Source organism: Ictalurus punctatus, chromosome 13, assembly GCF_001660625.3.
Source record: "Ictalurus punctatus breed USDA103 chromosome 13, Coco_2.0, whole genome shotgun sequence".
In the NCBI taxonomy this organism is placed as follows: Eukaryota; Metazoa; Chordata; class Actinopteri; order Siluriformes; family Ictaluridae; genus Ictalurus; species Ictalurus punctatus.
Window position 1 is genome coordinate 3407109 of NC_030428.2, and position 9349 is coordinate 3416457.

Genomic DNA, 9349 nt, shown 5'->3' on the forward strand with positions numbered 1-9349 from the left:
ATACTGGGAGAGTGTAGTCTGGTCAGACGAGAGCAAAATTGAACTTTTTGGCTGTGATACTACACACCATGTTTGGAGAAGAAATGGCACTGCACATCACCCTAAAAACACTACACCAACAGTGAAGTTTGGAGGTGGACGCACCATGGTGTTCGGCTGTTTTTCATAGCATGGTACTGGCAGACTTCATATAATTGAATCTGCTGCCATGCACCAGGATGATGAAGATGAGACGTGGGTGGACTTCCAGCAGGACAACGATCCAAAGTATACAGCAAAGGAACCTCTCAATTGGTCTCAGAGAAAAAAATCAAGGCGTTAGAATGGTCCAGTCAATCACCTGACTTCAATCCAATTGAACAAGTTTTAAAGACAATATGTTTAGAAGAACGGGCCAAAATCACACCTGAATACTTCGGCCCATTCATTTCTTCATACAGGAAGTGTCTTGAAGCTGTCATTACAAACAAACGCTTCTCCACTAAGTATTAAATAAATTTCAGTTAGTGTGTTCACTACTTTTTTCCCGTGTCATTCCACTTTATTACACATAACTTCATTTATGGACTTAGACTATGTGTGTGTACGTATATGTATATATATATATATATATATATATATATAAATATATATATATATATATATATATATATATATATATATATATATATATATATATATATATATATATACATATGGGGGAGTCAAACATAAAAGCTCATCTGAATCTTGCCAAAACACACCTTGATCATCCTCAAACCTTTTGGCAGAATGTCCTGTGGACTGAGGAGTCGAAAGTTTAACTGTTTGGAAGACAGAGGTCCTGTTATATCTGGCATGAACCAAACACAGAATTCCACAAAAAGAACATCATACCTATCGAGCATGGTGGAGGAAGTGTGATGGTGTGGGGATGCTTTGCTGCTTCACGGCCTGGGCAACTTGCAATAATTGAGGGAAACATGAATTCTGCTCTCTACCAGAAAATTCTAAAGGAGAATGTCCGGTCTTCAGTCCGTAAGTTGAAACTGGTGGAAATGGTTGCACAACCAGATTTTATGTTTAAGGGGGCAATGGAAAACAAAGTTCTAGTCTAACAGCCAATCAGTTATTTGTTGCTATGCAGTGTTAAACTGGATGCGTGATACCATTGGTTGATGTCTACAGGCTCTCTGTGATTGGTCAAAATCTCACTATTTTCAAAGAATTATGCAGTTAGTCAGTGTCAAATGCTGAAGATATCCTATTATGCACAGGAAAGCTATAGCTCTTCTGCTTTATATGTGTTTGGCTCTCCAAACTAAGGGCCCTCTATTTTCATATACCATAGAAACTACTTGCCAGTGCACATATTCAATAATAGAATAAAAATCACCTAATTAAATTTGATTCTGGAAGGCTATATCTACAAACTATATAAGGTAGATATAGGCAAAATGTGGAACAAAAATTAATGATGGAATTTGTATCTGTAATCTGTAATTCAATATTTGGCTGGGTTAAACAGGGTTCAGTGAGCAGTTATGACAGGTTGTCAAACTAAGTGTGTATTGAATACCTAGACTAACAGTTGCATTTCTGTTGTTGAGACATTATTGACTGGTATTTCACAATGCACATGCCTATCCATCATGTTCCACTTTTATTTTATTTGGCCGATCTTTTATCAAAAGTGACTTACAAGTAAGACAGAATTGGTTCAGCGTTAAGGCTCTTGTACAAGAAGTCAACAGTGCTTCTCTAGCTGTTCTAAGATTACAACACTTTCAAGGCACCCGTGCTTGGATCATCCGCAACTTGTAAAAAAAAAGTTGTTTTTCCTCTTTTCCGTTCTTTTCTTCCCTCCTTCCTTGGTGTTTGTATGAATTACCACTAATAGCAAGCAAAATTGATCTTTTATATAACTTTTTTCATACGAGCTGTTGATACTGTTACCATGCATGTGTCAAGGAAGGTGAACATACCTGTAAATGTGCAAATGTACAGTGCAAAATACTGCTGACACGATCATTGCATGTCTATAAATCTATAATAAAATCCAAAAAAAAATATGGCGACCACAATAATTAAAGTATATTTTATTCAAAAATAATTTATATTGACTGCATTTTTCTTAGATAAAGAAATACTTCTTCTGACATAATGGATCTAAATCCTGTGGGCTCTTGATGCTACATTTGCGTTGGACATATGACAATAATATCAGCAGCATCTCTGATCCAGACATGGCAAATCCAGGAATTCAGCAGTACCGACACCCCTGGCCAGTCGATGTAATGGTTCAGTCAAACCCAAAAAACAGTAGGAATGCAGGTGTACTGAAGGACCCGAAGAAGGAGAACCTGTGTGATACAACATTTCCTTAAAGTTACATTTTTTGAGCACTTATCACCATCACAAATTACACTGAACGTACTATGCACCAATTATTGACATCTACGTGCCGCTGATCTCGACAATGTTTATTTAAAAAAGTGACTAGTGACTGAACCTTAGATATGAACCTGAAGCTTTCTGCTCATGAAGTTTGCACAGCGCTTTTCACACAGGCCTCGAAAGCTTCCATCAGCTCCTTACAGGCCTCGGCACCCTTCCCTTGGACACTACATAATAGATTAGACACAATTAGTACAGTGTGTACTGAAATGAAGCAAGCCCATAACAGAATGCAGTCCTGCTACTGAGCATCTATACTACAAAAACAAAAAGTGAAAAGGTTTCCATTAACTCAAGCAAAGACAATTGGAGATCAATGACCTCAGGCACTGGGACTGGTCTCTAAAACAAAAGTTCAGGGTTCAGTGAAGATACAGTAGCTATTACGTTAGCATTAGTACTAATCACTACAGATATACACTTAACCCAGGTTAGCTAAAATGCCAATGTAGGTCGTTTAAATTTTTTACATTTTGCCATTTGAACAGACGTGACTGATGCAGAATACAATCCAAGCACAGGCTTCAGCAATGAAGGGTCTTACGGTGGTCCTGTGGCAATCTCGGGATTTGAACTCTCTGATGACTAGAACAGAACCTTCATGGTGAGCTATCACTGTCCTATCATGAGTTTCCCAGTTTGCACCCTGTTTGTAAATAAATATGCTTCACTTAATAATTCTTATGTGACAAAATGCTATTCAACACATTTTTTCAGTCTTTCAGGAAGTTATATTAGTTCTACAAAGCCACTAAATTCCTCTGGGAGGGAGAACGGTCACTCCTGTAATGTAACCTCCAATGATATAATCTAGGACACAAGTCCTGACCTTTAGCATGTCCTACGTGTTCAGAATGGCTATATTTAAATTGCAGATATACATTACTTAGAGTCGCTGCTAAATACAGCATTGTGCGGGGACAGCACATTATTTAGAATGCCCGAACATCTGAGCACAGCACATACAGTAGCGCTGAAATAATGATAATACCACTGTATTTTTATGTGTGTACTGGGATAGAAAAATCCAACATACCCCCACATATAATCTCACATTAGAGACATTGTTACTGTTTTATAGATGATCTGGGAGAAATGCTGAGTTAGAAACAATTCAAAAAGCCATTATATTTCAATTGGAACCAATTGTAATCTATTTATGTCTCCTGTACTGCACCTCACTGCGCAATAAGCTCTTAAACTATTCAGTACATAATATCATGGATATAAACTGCTGACAAAAGGTAAAGCACTGAGGGTAATGTGTTTCATTATGGCTCACAGCATGAAGCTGGAGTCACAAACAAGCAACATGAACACAGTAGCTTTAAAGTAATTCAAACTCTCTAAAGCTTTCTCTAAATATCTAGAGCTTTTTAATCTACAGATGAATGTTCTGTTTGTATTACAGTGTGGATTTATATGAAGAGTTTATGCTTAAAGATGTCGTAGATGAAATAGCAGTATGGCTGCATATTGTGTTCTCTCAAGCAGGAGTAAAAGTTTTCATAGGTGTGACCTTTAACCTCGGTCCAGACAAAGGGCAAATTAGCCAGATATGGCTTATAAGGGTAATTACGACTGTAGGAGCAAAGCAAACTATGATAAATCTCTAATATACCCTTGAAGACATGTACACATGTACATGAAACTTAGCTGCAGGACATGGACGATTTTCCGCTGGCATCATCAGTTCCATATGTACCAGACGCCCTTCAGGGGGCTACTCTAACACACATTCCTAGTTAACATTCAACCCTTGCATTGCTTTGCATAAATGAATTTGTGTCCGATAGTGCACGACTGATATGGCGATGTGTATCAACTGTTGAACTTGTGCTGTTGAACACAGGAAGTCTAGAACTGCAGTGAAATACAGCACAAAGGTCCAAGTATGCATTTCTAATGCTTTTCCGTATCTGAGTAATGCGTCTGGGTAAATAACAACTAATAAAAGCACGGTTAAATATAACCTGATATAGTCAGTAACCCCATTGAATTAGCATTGTTAATCCGTATTAAAATTGTTCTCACCATTTGTCCACGTCTTCTTTGAGGACTTGGCACTGAGCAGGAATGTCTGCAGACTCAGGCATCTCTGGTTTCTATCTGTTTGTAAAAGCGAGAAAGACTGCAGGAGACTTGGTGTGATAGGAAATGTTCTTCACAAGAAAAAAAAACACGAGAGGACACATATTTATACAGGCAGTCCATGGAGTGGGAGGAGAAACGGGAGGTGGTGGGCGGTGAGAAGGAAAGATGGTAAAGGAAGAGGGCAGCAATGTGACTACACTAGCAGGGAGTTGTGCGTGAGCTGATCACATTTGTCATTTGGAAAAATGAGCCCGTTACAGAACAACTACATGGTGTCAAGCAGCAGTTGCACATGGAGCCAGCTGAGTCTGTGTCTGAGCTGGAAGAAATGCTTCATGACAGCCACTGTATTGAATGGACCAGATACTTCCATGAGAATACCCAGGACGGCACACGGGCCTAATGTCAACCTAACCAAATTTACAATCTAAACTAAAACTAAAAAAAAAAATATCTGAGCTTCAAGATTTAGTCTATTTAAGAAACATTTAAAGTGTTAGGGGCCATTAAATAATAATAATAATAATAATAATAATAATAATAATAATAATAATAATAATAATAATAATAAAGTTTAGATCATGTGTATTTTTTTTTACACTGTCGAGATTTATGTAATTTATAAAGCTCTCTTACGTGAAATAAATAAGTAGAATGTTCTTAAGAAAACTGCTAGAAAAATTTATTTATTATTATTATTATTATTATATATTTTTTAAATAACAATAATCCTTGGTGCCATGTAAAACTCACTTAAAATATTCTTGGTTAAATTTACTGGCTTTATGTGTACAAATCTTTAGCGTGCTTTTTACATTAAAAAAAAAATAAAATAAATTTCATTCCAATACTTTTTTCAGTATATGATCAATACTATCAACTGGAGCTATAGAGCTTTTTATCCCTAAAATATTCCTCTGACAGAACAATTGATGAAATTGTCAATAGATTTAAGTCAATGTTATTGATATGACTATGTGTTTTGGAGTTAATGAGGTTTCAGATTAAACCGATTTAAATGTCAACGGTCTAATTAACAGAATATAATAGTTTGATAATGGTGGCTTGTGATTTCCCCTACTTTAGTCCACCATGAGAATCTTCCACCATCATGGACACTTGTATAAGTTTGTATTAATTTGATATATTATAATAATGATCCATGATTATGTATATGTGATAGGATTGTGTGTTGTGTGTGTTTTTTTTTCATGTCCTGCATCACTATATGCCTATATGAACTCTTGTTTGTAATAATTTACGTTGATAATTTGTGCCAGTGGACAAATTTGATTTACTGTCAACTACAGAATTATTGTCATCCCTAATAAAGATGAGCAAACATTAATATATCTACATTTATATTTGCAGCATTCGGAATTTGGCCCTTATACAGAATGACACATTATGAAAATACTGAACAATGCCAAGCGGATAGTAGCCTAGCCTAACAAAGAAAGAAGAAAAACAAATGTGATATATACATTCAGCTTACACATATGCAAATGTAATTGCAAAACACTGATTTAATTCCCACAACCATTTCTGTGCTGATCTGGATGTATGTTTAGGGTCAGCATCTGATTAAAGGATCCATCTTTGGACCAGTCTTAAACTCCTGGCAGGTTTTGAACAACAATATTCTGGTGCCTAGTGAAATTCATGATGCTGGCAATCTCTACAGCAGCAGCAAAACAGTCGTGAGATCATTCGGCACTTTTCCGTATAAGCCGTCCCAAACAAGGCAGTGCTGTTTACGGCCAAAACGTTTCTGGTTTTTCTCGGATTTTGGCTTTCATTTGGTCTCATCAGACCCCAATATACAGTTGCAAAAACAACTGTAGTGTCAATGACACAAGGTAAAATGGAGTTTCTTCTTTCGTGGAGGGGCTTCTTTCATGCTTCTTGTTATGGCAGTTGATTTTGAAACCTGACAACCACAAGAACAAACCTGTACAATTCTCTGACTGTATTACATAATATTTGTAATATATATATATATATATATATATATATATATATATATATATATATATGTAATATTTGTGTTTTCTCGCCTGCCTCACCATCCTCTTCACTGTTTGAAACATTTTCATTATGGACCTGAGACTGCATATTAACGTATGTAGGTCAACATTTATCGGTCTCTCATTCTAATGGTGAAAGAAAACAAAAATGACTTTAGATGTGTGCAACCCAGTGGTGGCTGGTGGGTTTTAAAGCAGGGTAAACACAGCTGTGTATCGGAGGAAAAAGCCAGCAGTACATGTGCTTGGTCACAGCACTACCAGTACCATTTGTCTAAAGCTGTTATCAACTCAACTGCAACTCAGAGAACTCTGTGAGTCTAACTGGTGCCGTCTAATATGTTTACGTTTGAAATAAAACCACCCGTGATACTCTTATTGACCCGTAGTTATGTATTAAAAGCCAATGAATGTTAATCTTTGCCCTATTAGTTTACAGCTCGTTCATTTTACAATGGATAAATTCACCTGGATATTATAGACTTAAAAGCTGAAACTCTACTGAAATAATTTTAAAAAATGACCCTGATGCTTATACTGAACATCTTTCCAACGTACTTAGCACTGCTTAATTCTATACAGTTGCAGAAGAGGAAATATTTATATTCGCACTATCCGGTGTCACACAGAAGACGGTGGGTTCTTTTTTGAGTCTGGTTTCTCTCAGGGATTCTTCCTCATGTTACTTCAAGGAGTGTTTCCTCGCCATCATCACCTCTGGCTTGCTCATCAGGGATAACTACAATTTTTTTTTTCTATAGCCGGATATCTGTAAAGTTGCTTTGTGACAATGTATTGTTAAATGTGTTATATGAATAAAATTCCATTGAATGAAAAAAACAAAGTGTACTTAAATCTGTCATAAGATCCCACTGAAGCTGTGCATCAGTGGTGTTCTACTGGCTTCGATGGACATTTTCATGCAGACTCCAAAACAAAAACATGTACACCAAAAACATTTGAATGAATGAACAGTGTGATATTGCCATGTGATGGCTGATATTTGATTCGCTATCATATTAAATTTCACCAAGAGTGAGGAATAATATGGACCCATCGGTAAACATATCATTGCCGCATTTGAAATGCAGGCAGAATTCCATTTGGAGATAACGGCTCTCACTGTGGTTCTTTGGCGTTCCAGAGCCTTTAACCCAGAGCCTTGTAACCCTTCCCAGACTGAAGTATTTCAATCACCTTCTTCCTCGTCATTCCTGGAATTTCTTTCAACTTTGGCATAGTGTGTTACTGCGTAAGACCTTTTAACCAACTTCATGCTGTTGAAAATGTTCTATTTAAGTGTTGACTTGATTTGATTGAACAGGGTTTGCAGTAATCAGGTCTGGTTGTGTCTAGTCCAGCTGAACCCCATTATCAATGCAGTTTCATAGATTTGGGGAATTAGTAACTACGGGGCAAATACATTTTCACACAGGCCCAGTTGATATTTGATAACTTTTTTACTTCAATAAACATTATCATTTAAAAACTGTATTTCGTGTTTATTCAGGTCGCCTTTGTTTTATCTTAGATTTTGTTTAATTTCTGAAACAATTTAGTATGAGATCTACACAAAAACAGAAGAATGATCAGGAGGGGGCAAATACTTTTTAATAGCACCGTATTGACACCTTCACTTATAGAAGAATCTTGGTCAGTGCCTCCATGCACCTTTTAAACTCTTTTAAATTCTTAGGTTTGTTCATGTGGACCATCCTCTTCAATTCAGACCACAGATTCTCAATAGGGTTCACGTCCAGAGACTGAGAATGGTACTGCAAAACATGGATTTTGTTTCTTTAACCATTTCTGTGTTGAGCTTTGATCATCACCTTGTTGAAAGCGCTGTCTATGGCCAATCATGAACTTCCTGGCAGAGGCAACCAGATCTTATTGTGAAATATCCTGGTACTTGAATTCATGATGCTGTCAATCTTCACAACAGCCCAAAAGCATCACTAATCTATCTCCATATTTTAAAGTGGGTGAGTTTCCTTGTATGCTGCCCTCTTTATATCCATGACCAAAACGTTTGATTTTGTGAAGGGGTTCTTTCTTACAATGCTTGTGAACAGCTTGTTGTTATAAAAGCCACCTTTAACAGCTGATTGTGAAACTTGACGAATACAAGAATCCAACTGTGCAGATCTACAACGTTTTTTTTGTGCTCATGAGTGCAGTGATTTCAGAAATTGGAAACTTAAATGAGCTTAATGGTATGTTTAACTGCGTATGTATTTCATGTCCATTATCTGAATTGTGCGGGTCAAACAACCACCTGTCTCTGTGTTGTGCTGAAAGTTCGTTGGTTGTTCCCATGGTAATGGATGAAAGGGATTTTACACTTGTACGCTGAGGAAACATGGTTAAAGGCAACAACAGGGTTCCTGGGGGACTGAGCAAATGAAAAATATGAAAAATAAATTTCCAAGAATTGAGTTAAAATATTCATTATGGGATGTTTCTATACTATCCTAAACTATTTTGTAATTTATTTCATTAAAAATGATCTCATGTTGCTTGAAATTCTATTTTATTATACACTATAAATGATTCTATTGTATTTTATTATATAACATAACTGATTCTATTGTATTTTATTATATAACCTAACTGATTCTATTCTAATATATAACCTAACTTATTCTATTCTATAACTTATTCTATTCTATAATCTAACTTACTCTATTCTGTTATATAATCTAACTTATTCTATTCTATTTTCTGATCTAACTTATTCTATTCTATTTTATTAGACTATCATTTAGCGTGCAACATGCTGCACATGACTG

General features: G+C 36.3%; 1 long non-coding RNA gene across 2 annotated transcripts; it reads right to left on the reverse strand.

Annotated features, from left to right (window-relative positions):
* Positions 1 to 2062: 2062 nt before the first annotated feature.
* LOC108274074 (uncharacterized) lies at positions 2063 to 4689 on the reverse strand. Of its 2 annotated transcripts, none has more exons than XR_001814411.3 (3): positions 4471 to 4689; positions 2492 to 2603; positions 2063 to 2342 (listed from the first exon to the last, which is right to left on the reverse strand). It is a non-coding gene; the product is annotated as an uncharacterized LOC108274074 (long non-coding RNA). The 2 variants fall into 2 exon arrangements; XR_001814412.3 differs by having other exon boundaries at positions 2505 to 2603; positions 4471 to 4686.
* Positions 4690 to 9349: the final 4660 nt, after the last annotated feature.